This window comes from Fundulus heteroclitus, unplaced genomic scaffold (assembly GCF_011125445.2).
Source record: "Fundulus heteroclitus isolate FHET01 unplaced genomic scaffold, MU-UCD_Fhet_4.1 scaffold_649, whole genome shotgun sequence".
NCBI lineage: Eukaryota > Metazoa > Chordata > Actinopteri > Cyprinodontiformes > Fundulidae > Fundulus > Fundulus heteroclitus.
In genome coordinates, this window is record NW_023397087.1 from 33,411 (window position 1) to 49,069 (window position 15,659).

Genomic DNA, 15,659 nt, shown 5'->3' on the forward strand with positions numbered 1-15,659 from the left:
GAAAACAGAAAAGGGCTTTTAGATTAATTAATCAAACCGGTTAAAAAGATTTTTTTTTAACTTTTTTTAATAAAAAGTGGAGCTATGAACTTTCCTAAATTTGTTAAACTTAAAATAGTTCAATTAATATCTAAAGCAAGAAATAATTGACTTCCTAATAACTTAATGAAACTGTTTGGAGAAAGGAAAAGAGGGTATGATCTAGGGGGGTAATTGAATTTAAAAATTCATCTTATCAGAACAACATTAAAACGTATGTGTATTTATATAGCTGGAGTTAAACCACAGAACAGTCTAACAGAATAACTAAAACAAAGTAAAAATATGAGTCAGTTTACAAGAAAAGATAAAATGCAAATTCTAAATACATATGGAGAATGGAGCATTTTAAAATTTTAATTTTGAAGGAAATGTTAAAAAGGTAGGTGAGCCAAAGGATGGGAAAAAGCTGAGGCAGCAAAAAAAAAAAAAAAAGCAGAAACATGTCAGTGATTGCAGAACATGTGGTTTCAGACGCTGCTCTTAGGCGATGTTGTGTCTCTTTTCTGTTTCTATTGGAGTGGTTTAAGGTTCCTCTCTTCATCTTATTCACATGATCCATCCTGGTTTCATTCAGTCAGTGTTTATTCCAGATCCAGTCTGTCAGCAGGAAGTGGCTCCAGTCCTCTCCTGGTAGCTAGAAGCAATAACTTGCTGGTTTTGCTCTTTGATCTATTATAGAAGAAACCTGGTGGTACAGAGACTGAGGAGTTTAATGGTCATGACTCTCATGGAGCTGCAGGTGAAGAAGAAGGAAAACTGAGTAAGTTTATCTGGTTTTCTCTTGGTCCCTTTGGATATGATTTAAATCAGTTCAAATAAAACCTTTTTATAACAATATAATCCTAAATCTCTGTATCTAGCTGCCCAGGTCAAAACATCTGCAGCAATAACTTTTAATCTTCTAGAATTGGTTTTCCTGTCTGAACCGTTCTTGTAGCTGAAAGTTTTACATCCTGAGAAACAAAATGAGAAACAGTCCTCTAATGGTTGTAGTGAGGCTGAATGTGGCTCTAGAGTAAAACTCTCTGAGTGGTCGGTACGACTAGAAAAACTCTGATTAAATTCAGTCCATTTACCATTTCTAGTCTCAGCAGATCAGATTAATCTGTTCTATTATATTATCAACCAGTTTTCATCTGTCTCAGACTTTTATTTAGATTTAAGAACAAATTGATCAGAAACTTTAGATAAATTAAAACGACTGATTTATAAAATGTGATTTGTTTCAGAACTAAAAACACAAATGAGACACAAGTCGACCTGGTTAATAAAAAACTGAATGTTGATCTTTAGTCAAATAAAATAGATGTATAGATGTTTAACTGATCCAGTTAATGATCAGATTCAGATATGGGGGGAGTGGTGGCCTAGTGGTTAGAGCACAGACCTTTGGTCCCAGAGGTTCTGAGTTCAACTCCCACAAATTACTATTCTGGCTCCCTGAGCAAGACCCTTAACCCCCTATTGCTCCCCAGGCACCGCACAGTGGCAGCCCACTGCTCCCCAAGGGGATGGGTTAAGATGCAGAAGAGAATTTCTCAATTGTAAGATCAATGTCCCGGACTCAGTGATCTCCCTGGACGGCTTTAAACTTATCCGCGCGGACAGACCTTTTGCGGGGAGCGGGAGGACTGACGGTGTTTGTGAATGAGAGGTGGTGTAGCGCGTCGCATGTTCACGTGAAGCAGCAGATATGCTGCTCGGATGTTGAACTTCTAGCAGTGAGCTTAAGACCTTATTACTTGCCGAGAGAGTTCGGCCACGTGATCATGCTCTGTGTTTACATCCCTCCTTCCGCGGACGCCGCCGCCGCGTGTGAGCGGATCCACGCCGCTGTAAACAATCTGCAAACACAGCACCCCCGCGCTCTCCTGCTGATCACTGGGGACTTCAACCATGCCTCTCTCCGTTCCACCCTCCCCACGCTCACCCAGTACGTCACGTGTAAAACAAGGGACAATAAAACGCTGGACCTTGTTTATGCCAACGTTAAGGACGCTTACACCTCCGCCCCCCCTCCCCCCTCTGGGACGCTCAGACCACAACCTCGTCTACCTGCTCCCCCATTACATTCCACTGGTGAGGAGACAAAAGGCACAGAAGAAGTCAGTGAAAGTTTGGTCAGATGAGGCCAGTGAGAAGCTGAAGGACTGTTTCAGAACCACAGACTGGAGCATGTTCCAAAGCTCTCATGGTGATGACATCAACAGCCTGACTGAATGCATCACTGACTACATGAACTTCTGTGTGGAGAGCATCGTGCCATCACGACGGCTACGATGTTTTCCAAACAACCCCCGCTGGGTGACCCCTGAGCTGAAAGTCCTCCTGAACCAGAAGAAGAGGGCTTTCTACTCAGGGGACAGAGAGGAGCAGCGTAGAGTCCAGCGGGAACTCCAGTGGAGGATCAGGGCGGCAAAGAAGGACTATGGGAAGAAGATGGAGGAGCAGCTGGCGCAGAACAACGTCAGGGATGTGTGGAGAGGTCTGAAGAACATCTCCGGCTTCGGGCAGAGGACCAGCAGGGCTGCAAACTCTCCACACGTCTCCAACCACCAGCCCCCCAGAGAACTACCATCCCCCCCACCGCCACTCCTATCAACGACCGACCCATCCACACCTTTGGTCCTACCTTCCTCCCCCCTCACAGTCACACCAATGCAGGTGAGAGGTCAGCTGACGAGGCTGAAACAGAGGAAAGCCTCAGGACCAGATGGCATCCCCCCCCTCCCAGGCTGCTGAGGACCTGTGCAGATGAGCTCTGTGAGGTCCTCATCTACATCTACAACCTGAGCCTCAGCCTGGGGGTGGTGCCCACCCTGTGGAAGACCTCCTGTGTGGTACCGGTTCCCAAAACGACGCACGCCAGGGAACCGGATGACTTCAGACCAGTCACCCTGACCTCTGACCTAATGAAGACCATGGAGCGCCTCATCCTAGCACACCTACGCACCGTGGTGAGCCCCACCCTGGACCCGCTGCAGTTTGCCTACCAGCCCAACATCGGAGTAGAGGATGCCATCATCTACCTGCTGCAGCGGGCGCTCACCCACCTGGAGACCACCGGGAGCGCTGTGAGAGTCATGTTCTTTGACTTCTCCAGCGCTTTCAACACCATCAGACCGGTGCTACTGAGGGGGAAGCTGGAGGACGCTGGGGTGGACAAACATCTGGCTGACTGGACCATGGACTACCTCACTGACCGCCCTCAGTACGTGCGGTTGAATGGCTGTCAGTCAGAGGTGGCAATCTGCAGGACCGGGGCCCCCAGGGCACCGTTCTGTCTCCGTTTCTTTTCACTCTTTACACCTCGGACTTCATCTACAACACGGACAGCTGCCACCTTCAGAAGTTCTCTGACGACTCGGCCATCGTGGGCTGTGTGCCTGAGGGGAACGAGCTGGAGTACAGGTCAGTCATTATGGACTTTGTGGACTCGTGAAGAACCACCTGTGCTAAACACCAGCAAGACCAAGGAAATGGTGATCGACTTCAGGAGAAGACCCCCACCTCACTCACCTGTGAACATCCAGGGGCAGGACATAGAAACTGTGGAGAGTTTCAAGTACCTGGGTGTTCACGTCAACAATAAACTGGACTGGACTCACAACACCGACGCCCCGTATAAGAAGGGCCAGAGCCGGCTCCACCTCCTGAGGAGGCTGAGGTCCTTTGGAGTGAGCCGGCCTCTGCTAAAAACTTTTTATGACTCTGTGGTGGCCTCAGCCCTCCTCTACGCTGTCGTCTGCTGGGCTCCTGGCAGTGCAGAGCGGGACAGAAAGAGACTGAATAAGCTGGTGAGGAAGGCCACTTCTGTCCTGGGCTGCACTCTGGACTCTGTGGAGGAAGTGGCTGAGAGGAGGGTGCTGTCCAAGTTCACATCCATCATGGACAACACCTTCTACCCCCTGCACCAGACTGTAGAGGAGCTGAGCAGCTCCTTTAGTGCAAGACTTAGACATCCTGTCTGTAAAAAGGAGCGATACCGCAGGTCATTCATTCCTGCTGCTATCAGATTATACAATGCTGCACTGTAACTGTGACCATAACTGTAATAATTAATGTGCAATAACCAAGGTGCAATAATCTATTTAATACACTGTCCTACAACCCGTGCAATAATCCTGATGTAGTGACTTCTGCTGCTATCAACACCTGAACATAAGTCAGTACACATGTATGTATGTATGTAAAAATGTATACAATGTATATGCACGTATATACGCGTAGGTACGTACGTATGTAGGCGCATAGATATATGTATATATTTAAGTAGATAGATATGTTTATATATATATATATATATATATATATATATATATATATATATATATATATATATATATATATATATATAGATAGATAGACCAAATGAGACATTTACATTCCTATTTCCTTTTTTTGTATTTTTATTTTTTGGTATTCTTTTTGACCCATTGTATATATGAAGACTCACTGTATATAACTGAATGCACCTTCCCTACTCTGCACCTTCTTGTATGAGCCGATGTGACGAGTGAATTTCTCCATTGTGAGATCAATAAAGACCATCTTATCTTATCTTATCTTACTTGCAGGACCGAAGAGAGAGGGAGCAGGACCAGAACCACAGCAGGCAGGCGGAGATGAAGGGAACACGGGCTGGATGAAAACAAAATGAGGTGAGCAGCAATGAGCAGAATCAACAGGAGTAAACAGAAACCAACAGAACACAAATCTACCCTCAACAGGGCAAACAAAGGAAGGCATGGAACGATAATAGATGACCAGGACGAGGGACCTCTGGTGGCCGACCTCGGCGGCGGAGCAGCAGAGTCTGCAACAGGCATCGCGGAGGGCGACCCCCACGACGCAGAGTTAGATTTGGGCGTCGCGGAGGGCGACCCCGATGAAACCGCAGAGTCTGGTGTGGCCAGCGGTGGAAGAGGACCCTGGAAAACACTGGGCTACCGACTGAGGGTGGCGCCAAGCCGGAGGTCACAGGACTACAGGCCACGGAGGTCACAGCTGCACCATGACAGTCAGTAAAAATATAGATTTATATAGAACATGTCAACATTATAAACTGAACTGAATCAGATAAAGAGCTTTATGCTCAGTAACAAAATATATCAGTTCAAACAGCTTTAATACAAAATAACAGTTCAATGAGTCTGATAGAGTCCAGAAAACCTTTAAACTGATTTAAAACATCAGCAGGAAACAACAGAGAGAAGGAAACAAGATCCTCTTCAGATTCAATCATGGAGGAAAGGAAGAACACCTCCTTCAGTTTAAAGGTTTCACCTTCAAGGAACAAAATATGACTCAAAGAAACAATGTGGTTCCAGGCATCATGTCGATATAACACTTCTTACATCTGACAAGTGATTAATTTAATTTAAAACTATATAAAATATTTAAAATAACACAAAATCCTCCCTGATAGTTCAGATAAATGAGGTCTAACCCCAGAGCTTCATCAGAGGCTCTCCATGCCTCAGTCAGCTTGTTAGCTGTTTAACTTGATGACAGAACAAGGAGAAAAAAGCTGAACAAGTCTGGATGGTTGGAAGAGTCACCAGGAGAAAGATTCTTCTCTCTTAAAGATCCTGGCAGCAGAACTCAGCTTTTCACCACTGCAGCTGAATGAAGCCCAAGATTTTAGTCTGAAGCTCAGCAAAGCAGCTGTCAGGCACAGTGGTGGAGGACTAATGATCTGGGCTGCTTTACAGCCACAGGAGCTGAACACCTGCAGTCACTGAGTCCACCAGAACCTCCTCTGCTCACCAGAACACTCTAGAGTCCAGTATGAAGCCATCAGTCCAGCAGCGGCCCAGTGGACCTTCAGGGTTCTGTTAAAGTGCTGAAATAAAGGTCGACTCCTGCTGAGATGTTCTGGACCAGGACCTGAAGAGAAGTTTGACCATCAGAGCTGCTGCTGCTGCTGCTGCTGTCAGTCCCAGTGCAGCATAGAGGCCGGTCCTTCCTCGACCTCCTGGTTCTGGATCCAGAGCCCGTCTCTGAGGCTGGGAGACATCAGCAGCTGCTGGAGGACAAAAGATGAAGAGGATTTATGCTCTCATCATCATCATCATCATCATCATCATCATCATCATCATCATCATCATCATCATCATCATCATCAGGCCAGCTGACAACTTTGCTTGGGCCTGGGACAACACAGTCTTTTTGCCCCCCCCCCCCCCCCCCCCCCCCCCATCTACACCCGCCACCAACACACCTCACACACACACACACACACACACACACACACACACACCTAAAAAGTCAATTTAACTGTATACTTCATGCCCTGGAAATCGCTGTATTTTATATTGGATATTTTCAGCTCATCTATTGCATTTAGTGATCTTTTCTTCATCAGAGAACAGCAGCACTGCAGCTAAAATATGGCCTTTTTTGACCTGCTGTATATTAGCCAGTCCCTAACAAATGTTTTCCTTTCCATTGCAGGATGTAGAATATGTTAGATACTTTGGGAATTCTCTGCCCTCTGAATCTCTGAAAAAGGCTTCCTTTTTGCCATTAAACGCACAACATTCAGTCGATCAGAATCAGTCAGTTTTGTTGGCCAGGTTCATTTAAATTAACGAAGTGATCCATCTGTGAGCGACTATGCTCAGACTATCCAATCGGGCAGTAAGCCTCTCCACCTGCACTGTCTCTGTTATCGCTAGGGATAGCTCTTTCTGTCTCCTCCTCAAACACACGCTGCCCCCCCCCCCCCAGTATCATGACCTTTCGGGTTTTGTGATTTTTATTTAATATTAATATTAAATAATAATAATAATAATAATAATAACGTTATATATACCTCTTATATCTTTCAATCCTTATGTAATTTTGTCTGTGTTGTGTGCACCTGCCTGTTGCTTTAATCCTATAAATTTAATCCAATTATTTATCCCGTTGTGGGATAAATAAAGGATTAGCTAATGTTATCTTATCTTAAATAACACGTTTTAATGGGATATATGTACTGGCTTCTTTCAAGGTCTTAATTACATTTTCTGTGTGGGCTCCAGTAACATATGATAGATAATATCTACTTTGAAAGTTAACATGAACTGCTGCTGAAGATGACCACTCTGATCTACCTGGATGTTCTCTGGAGGACTGAAACGCCTCAGTCAGTGACGTCAGTCTGTGGGTCTGTCGGGACAATCAGAGAAGTTTCGTCTCCTCTCTCCATTTCTGTGGCTCAACGTTTTCTTGCTCATGGTTTTTCACGTGCTTAGATAAATTTGTTGTGTTTCCACTGAATTTAACCAGCTTTTTACAAAACATACAGCTGGATTTCTTTTACGGTATTAAAATAAAGCCAAACAGCGCTACTTTCCCTGTTCATGTTTTTGAGAGAGCACTGAGTGGGTGGGCCAGGCTGAGCCTGCTTGCTGATTGGCTGGCGCCGCTGAGCCATATACCAGAGGGGAGGGGGAGCGGGAGAGTGCCGTGAAAAGACAGCGCGCGTGCTGACTACAGCAGACGCGGAGACGTTGGGGAAGCTGCTGCCTCTGACCATTTGTCAGAGTGTCAGTTTTGCCCCCCCCTCCCCCTGTCATGGGCCCGGGACAACTGACCTGTTTGTCCCGCCCTGTCGGCGTGCGTGATTATCATCATCACCATCATCATCATCATCATCATCATCATCATCATCATCATCATCAGTTAGTTCTCCATCATCTTCTGCCAGAGAAACTGTGGTTCTGTCTCTAGTGGATCTGGTTCTGGTTCAGCTGCAGCTCTGAATTTAGTGTGATTATCATCATCATCATCATCATCATCATCTTCTTTTGCCAGAGAAACTGTGGTTCTGTCTCTAGTGGATCTGGTTCAGCTGCAGCTCTGAATTTAGTGTGAACAGCAGAATAAAGAGTGGTGAAAAATCAGTTCCCTGATCTAAAAGCACTAAAGCATCGTCCCCCAGAGACACATTAAAGCTGAACAGGCTCAGTTCTCCAGAACTACTGCAACATGGAGGCTTTCTATCAATCCATGGACTCTCTGTAGGGCTGCAGGCTGGAGCAGCTGCTAGCACTGCTGCCTGGCTACAAGCAGGTCCTTGGTTCAAATCCCTGTCTGGGTGCTGTGTTGATGTTCTCCCTGTGCAGTTGTGGAGACTCCAGCTACCCTTCATACAAAACATCCATGTTAGGTTGACTGGACCCACATCTGCCCTTAAACCCTGCAGATCAGAACCAGCAACCCGACCCCATCACCCTGCATTGAAGGATTTACAGAGAACGGATCAGTGGCTGCAGGAAAGTTGAGAATTTTTATACATTCTAGCTATTTTTGTTATTCTGTTTCTCATAACAAAAATAGAATAACAAAGGGAACAGTTGACAAAGCTTCAAACAATTAACTATTAATTAATAATTAATATTCAAAACTGGGATCTCATTCATCTATTAGATGGAGACCACCTTTGGAGGCTTTCTGTCTGCTGTTGATGGGAATCTCCTACTAACCTGTTTGCACCTTTAACTGGGTTAGTTGTTTCATTATTAGCCTGAACATTGATCACTTCTGACTCATTGGGTTTAATTTCTGGGTTTTAATCATGTTCACCTTTGACCTTGTGTGGTTCAGATAATAGTTCAGAGGTGAATCCCAGTAAAAATCTGCTTTATTGGCTGAAAATGTGTTTAGAAATGAGTAAAAATAATGGAAAGAGAAACTGGGAGCCAGTGAAGAGATTTTAGAAGGAGAGAAACATGAGCCCTGCTGTTGGTGTGGGTCAGTAATCTAGCTGCAGAACTTTGGACCTGTTGCAGACAGTTCCTTTTAGTTTAGACAAGAAAATAAACTGTTGCAGTGATCTAAACAACAAGAGACAAACAGACTGAAAATCAGCTTAAGATCACCTTTTCAAACAATTCTAGTTTTTTATTAATTTTCCTCAACTGGTAAAAAGAGTATCTTGTCAGCAGCTTTGAATGATGCTCCAGTGACGTTGATTTTTCAAAGATAAACTCACATGTCTAAGGCTGTATTCAGTAGACAAGCTCAGATACTGGTTTATCCCTGGAACGGCATCATCAGGGTCAAAGTGTCCCAGTGAGACTCTGAGGAACAGCTGATCTAGAAAGGTTCCTGAAGGAGAAGGACAACATGCCAGAGCGTTTCTACTTTTACAGCCTCACAGCTCCACTCTACAAATGCTGTGAGGAAACAGACTCTGAGCTGTTTAAAGGGAAAAAGATCATCAGATGTTGGAGGTCAGGAACCCTGAGATCACATTTAGCTTCATCACTGAGAGGAAACTGATCTGATCTTCTGCTTCAACAGTTCAGATCATTCTGAGTCCAGAAAAATTCACAAACTGATTAAAACCATCAGCTGGAACAACAGAGTGATCCATGAGGAGCTCATCTCTCTGTGGAAACCACTTTGTGTCAACATGGACTGTTATTAGCTGCAGGAGCTCAGGAGTCCCAGCCGTGAAACCTGAATTACTGCCCCCTAGTGGACAGAGCAGGTTAAATCACAGTGGTGGAGCATTTCCTGCAGCAGCTTCTCCCTCAGACTCTGACCTCAGAAACCTCCTGATGATGGAGACAGGTTCTGCTCCTTTACCAACATGTGGTGCAGATTCTGATTTGGACCTTGATGGGCCAGAATTTACCAGAATAATTTCCTACCTATTTTTCTTTATTTTCCTATTTTTCCAGTAATTACTTTAAAGCAGCAGAGTTTCCCTTTTGGTCCAGTTTATTCAACAATAGCAACGGGACTTTGTTCAATCTCTCAGCAGAGAGAATCCAGCTGCTAGATCAGGGGTGTCAAATGCATCATCATTATTAAAAAAAAAATAATAATTTTTTTTTTCCCCCCAGTGTCCTGTCTGGTCCTGTTGTCTTCATGCCCAAAAGAGATCATCAGATTTTACTTTTACAAGTGGAGCAGTACTGATTTTGCCATAGTGCTCCGCTTGATTTATGAATGTGAATAGTTTTATTATGATTCATGCGGGGAATATCTCAAATGATACTATAATGGGAAAGTAGGAGAGGAAAGGAAGAACAAGAAGAAAAAAAACAAAAGGTAAAAGAAAGAGGAGATAAAAGGAAGAGAATGATAAAACAATTATTGAAAAAGAACATGTACTCTGTTTAATTGAAAATCCGCAGTTCCTATATTGTCCACGAGGGGCGCTGTGTTTTAATTAGCAGATTAAGCTTCAGGTGTGGAAAAATTTAAATCATTTCTTAATTTTTATCTGTTTGATGTAAATGTGAATAAATGTTTTTCAACATTGTACGATTACTGTGATCAGTTCTTATGCATAATGCACTTAAGTAAATGTTTAACTGAGTAAAAGTATTGTTGAAACTGCGCATACTTTTCTTATAAACGCTGAGGTTATTCATAACATATTGTGTAAAAGTGAAATTAATTTAATATCAAAATCAACAACAAGTCCACATTTATTAGTTCTATTTAATCTTGCAATGAGTTTACTCGTGTGGCCCTTTTGAGATCAGATTAAGCTGAATGCGGCCCCTCAACCAAAATGAGTTTGACACCCCTGTGCTAGATCCTCACTAAATCTGACCTCAGACCAGTTCTCCCATCACAGCTGGTACTGGAGCGCCACCTGGTGGTGAATCTAGGAACTGAGCACATCTCCAGCTGAAGGTCTGATCCTGGAACATGAGGAACATCTGGCTGATTGGATCAGTTCCCTTTGATTTGTTCTGTTCTGATGTTTTCCCTCCAGAACCACATCAGAACCTCTTCATTTCTGTAGTGAATGGTGAACAAGCAGCAGTGATGAAGAGGATGAAGAGGAGGAGCTGCTGCTCCAGAAACAGCAGAAATGTTGGATTAGTTAAATATCTGGGCTTTGTGGAGCCTGTTCACCTGTTCAGGCTCTTTTCTGGGAGGTTTTGCTGCTTTATACAGTTTAGGTTATTAAATATTGTCAGATTATTAATTTTGGTTATTTTCCATACCATCATTAGCAACCTATAGATTTATAATTATAACATCAGTATGCGGTGACTTTACAAGTCATATTATCCAAAATATCAGCCCATACCATGACAACACCACCTCTGAGCTTCATTAAAGGGTCAAACCGACCTTTGACCTTTGACCTTTTCTCCAACACCGATACTAGAAACTAAAATATTTTTCAGCTGTGCTGAGATATATACTGTTTTAGCTGACTCTGACCTGGGATGATGTTTTTTTATTTAAGCAGATACACTTCTGGGATTTTTCCTCTCCATGGTTTTGTTACTAATGGTAGCTGATATATGAGTTTTTAATCACCTCCTGCATGTTTTATCAGACCAGCTGCTGCACATGTTACGGTCAGAGACACAATATTAGCAGATCAAGCAGTTCTCAGGATCCAAACTCCACCAGAGATCATTTAACAGAGAAGATCCTATTCACCTTAATCTTAAATCTCCAGAGTTGAAGCCATCATCAGTCTCCACATCATACGGATACAGACCAGAGTCTTCAGTCCTCAGTCTGGACTCATGGAGTCTGATTTGTCCTTTTTCAATTTAAAAACGTTTTTTCTTATTCCACCAAAACAAGGTTTGCAAAGTTTTAGTTGCATTTTAGCACTAGAAGGCACAGTAGTAAAGGAGGATGATGTGAAGCTCTGCTCCTTTAACACAGTGGCGCCTCCACAAATGTTTCATAGGGGTGGCCAGATGGGGCAACTTACACTCTTGGGGTGGCACTGAAACTAAAAGCCATAATTTCAGGATTTTATTCTACTGTTGTAGTAAAGCTGCCTGTAGAAATCTATCTTAAAGACTTAAGTAAACGCCTACTAATATCTTCTGGTTTATTGTTTGATTTTTAATGTTGATCTAATGTGCATAGACCGATAACAGTACAATCAACATTTTGAGTTGAACAATTCCTTGTTATCGTGTAACTATATTAGGAATTAGGTGTATATTTATTAATTTATTAAAAAACAAAACAATTAGTAGGGGAAAGTAGATACTGGCAGATACAAATAAAAGCATGATAGAAGGTCAAGATGAGCGGCTGTCTTGCTGGCTGTGCATAATGAAATGCTAAACTGATGCTACTACAATTTACACTGGCCAGTGGGGTGGCCAGGACATGGCATGGGGTGGCCGTGGCCACCACTGGCCACCCCCTGGTGGCGCCACTGCTTTAACACCATTTCTGCTCTCACTGATGAAGACCAAGAAGATTAATCTGATTAATAGTTCACATCATTGCCTGATGGCAGAAAAATCATCAGATCTGCTGTCAGTCCCAGGGGGAGGAAGAGCTTTCTTTGCCTCTCTGGTTCTGGGCTCTGAGTTTGGAGCTGATCAGCAGCTCCTGGGAGAGAAAGTAAACATCCAGTAATAGAAGATCATCATTTATTAACTGTTCTCCTGTCTTTTATCAATTATTTGGACTTCATTGTGCTGTCTGCAGAGAAAAACGAGAGAATCACAATGAAGCTTCTTTGTGATCAGCAGAGACAGAAGGAGGAGCTTAATGTGCAAAAGTGAAACCAAACCTGAACAGAAACACCAACAATAAATAAACTGCAGGGAGCGGCTCTGTGTCAACTAGACATAATTTGGCTCCAGCCAAGAGAAAAAAAGTATATTTCTGAGATTATTTTAGGGGAAAAATAGAAAAAACTTCAAAGATTTAAAATAAACCAGCAGTTACTTGTGTGACGTCATATAAAGAGGAAGAATATTTTTCTATAAATGCTTTAAATAATAACGAAGCAGTGAAAATAAAACCTGATCTAATGGACAGAAAGCTCTCAGTACTGCGCAAAAAGTTCTAGTAATCCAATCGCGGTTAGAGGTAGGAGGAGGTCCTCTTCCTACCTCTAAAGGAGCTCTAAAGGAGCTCAGTGTTTCCTGTTTTTCTCGCCAGCAGACATCGGTGCTGAACAGATGGTTTATCTTCAGGTCGGTCTGTTTTATCCTTTTGTTTGTCAGTTTTTAACCTGACAGTTTGTTCAGGATGTGGAGAAACTCTATGAAAATGTTTAACAGCTTGATAATGATTGATGTTGTTAACACTATAAAGAATGGGAAACATCTGAACTATAATGTTTATTTAGTTTAGGGGGAAAAAACAATATAAAATGGGTTCATCTAGTGAACCTGTTTCAGAAATCGATTTAATTACTCTACTAAAACACTAGATTAAAGAACATGATCATTTACAATAATTTTTAACCAGGCGTAAAAAGAGGACATCCGATATCTCTGTGTTCATCGGTGCTGAACGGACTACTGCATTTACTTTCATTTTCTTTACTTTGTTTTTTTCTACGGATGTTTTGTGATTTAATTTGAGGAAAACCAATGAAAATATAATAGATCATTTCACTTATTCTATATGGAGAATTGCCTCTAGTCTAGGGTGTGGTGCTCGTTTCTGTGCGTGTGTGTGTCATCTCATCTAATTTGCATGATTTTTTTTTGTGACGCAGGCTGTAGAAGGGTGAATGAGTTTGGAACTACAAAAGATCTTCATCAAATAATTTCAGAATTTTGATACTTTGCCTGAATCCACACCTCATAAAACATAAAACATAAACAGCTCTGCTCCAACGTCACAGCTGATCACAAATGGCTGCTTTCCAGCTGACAGATCATGTATTCTTTCCTTTTCTGTAAAACTGTGAAACATATTTTCTCCTCATGTATATTTTTTTTACAGATTTCCTGTTTACTAACTCAGCAAACTTTAGTAAAAAGGTTAATCATGTTTATTTTGACTTTAACACACTTCAGATAAAATAACTGTGAACAGAAAGAAAACTCAGCAGATTTTTCAGGGATTTCCAGGTTTCCCTCACTGATGTTTTCTCCTCATGAATTATAACAGACTGATTTTACCCAGGAGCTGTTTTTACACATGAAAAGTTCAGCAGCTGCAGAGAATGGAAAGCTGTCCTGCTGTCTCTCTGCTGCTGTATTAGTTTATCACCAGCAGGTGGCAGTCATGATCTCTGACAGAACAACCTTCTTTGAGCTGAAGGAGTTCAGATGTTGCTGGTTGTTTGTTGCTGATGCTGGAGCTGATGTGTTGCTGACTCTCCTCCTCTGTCTCCTCTCACAGGGAGAAGATGATCTGCAGGATCCTGCTGCTCATCATCCTCAACTCATGTCTCTGTGGTCAGTTTCCATCTTCTCTTTGTTCAGTCTAAATCCATCAATAATCAGTGAAAAGTCTGTCAGTGAAGGGAACACTTCAATCCTCCAGCTGCATCTGATCAAGCAGTTTGACTTGAAGAGCATCAAGCAGAGCTCTGACAGCACAGAGAGCATCATGGGACAGAAAGCTCTAGAGATGTAGTTTAAAGACTCCCATGTTCCAGTTCTCAGTGTGTCTGCTCCTCTCTTTCCCTCTCTGTCTCCTCAGCAGCAACATTTGTAGTGAATGTGACACAGAGCTCCTATCAGGCAGAGGAGAACCACAGCATCACTCTGGAGTGGACCTTCCCCCCCAGACTTCATGGATCCTGGAGAAATCTGTTCATCTACTGCAGATTGTTAACTCCTCGCAGATTCTCGGTCCTGTATCGGGTCCATGAAGGTGTTGAGTTTCCAGAGATTCAGGATGAACAGTTTTCCGGACGAGTCCATAGTAAAGAAGTCTTCCTCAAGAAAGGACGAATCAGACTCCATGTGCCCAGACTGAGGACTGAAGACTCTGGTCTGTATTGGTGTGATGTGAAGATTGATGATGATTGTGGTTTTGGATCCTTTAACCTCAATGTCTCAAGAATTTAACTCTAAAAGTACTTTTAGAGAAAATTCCTAAACTTCTGTTGTAAAAATTAGGACATTTAAACATTTCTAATCTGTTTTAATATCAGGACATTATTATAATTTATCAAAACTTGTATTTCTTAGTGATTTTGGATTTGTGTTAAATAATTGGCTCCATTTGTAGTCTGAGTAACTCTACTGTCTGATCAGATGTTTCATCTTCTGTTGTTTTAAATGTTGTTTGTGTGAAGATTTGCTCCTAAACTGTCATCAGCTGCTGTGTTTCTTCCTGTTGCTTCATTAAAAACTTTATCCAGCAGCTTCATCTGAGTGAGGATCTCACCTCCCTGAACATCCAGATGTTGACAGACTCACAGACTCTAAACTTTAGTACAAATCATTTTAATCAGGCTGGAAAACATCCAAGTTTTTCCCTCTTTGATAAAACAAGACAACTAAATTATAAATATTAAGCCTTTATTGCTGTTGTACATTATTGTGATATTTTCCTCTGTTTATTCAGAAGTCCATGCTGTAAATCAACTGATCTGCTGTTTCTGTGCCTGGATGTGATAAAGAAACTGATGTTCAGACCTGAACTGGGTCAGAACCAGAATAAAATCTATTTTAATATCAGATCCTTTTGTCAGACTTTAATCTAAACAAGAGAGAAACAGACAGTCAGTTATTAGCTGCTTCTATGTGAATGGAGATCCAGAAAGTTAACAGGATGACGACCAGAACTTCCCACTTTATCCAGAGATTTTATTATTGATCCGATCTGATGGAGAACAGAAGTTCTGATTGTAGCTTTGATCCATTTAACAGGTTAGTTTCAGTTCAGACCTGCAGGAACATGAAGGTCAGAGATCAGCAGAT

At 42.5% G+C, this 15,659-nt stretch overlaps 1 long non-coding RNA gene across 2 annotated transcripts; it reads left to right on the forward strand.

Annotated features, from left to right (window-relative positions):
- The first annotated feature begins 619 nt into the window (after nt 1-619).
- On the forward strand, nt 620-15,418 carry LOC118561488. 2 transcript variants are annotated; one of them, XR_004930080.1, is made up of 3 exons: nt 620-802; nt 14,128-14,183; nt 14,431-15,418. It is a non-coding gene; the product is annotated as an uncharacterized LOC118561488 (long non-coding RNA). The 2 variants fall into 2 exon arrangements; XR_004930079.1 differs by lacking the exon at nt 620-802 and having other exon boundaries at nt 14,051-14,183.
- The last annotated feature ends 241 nt before the right edge of the window (nt 15,419-15,659 follow it).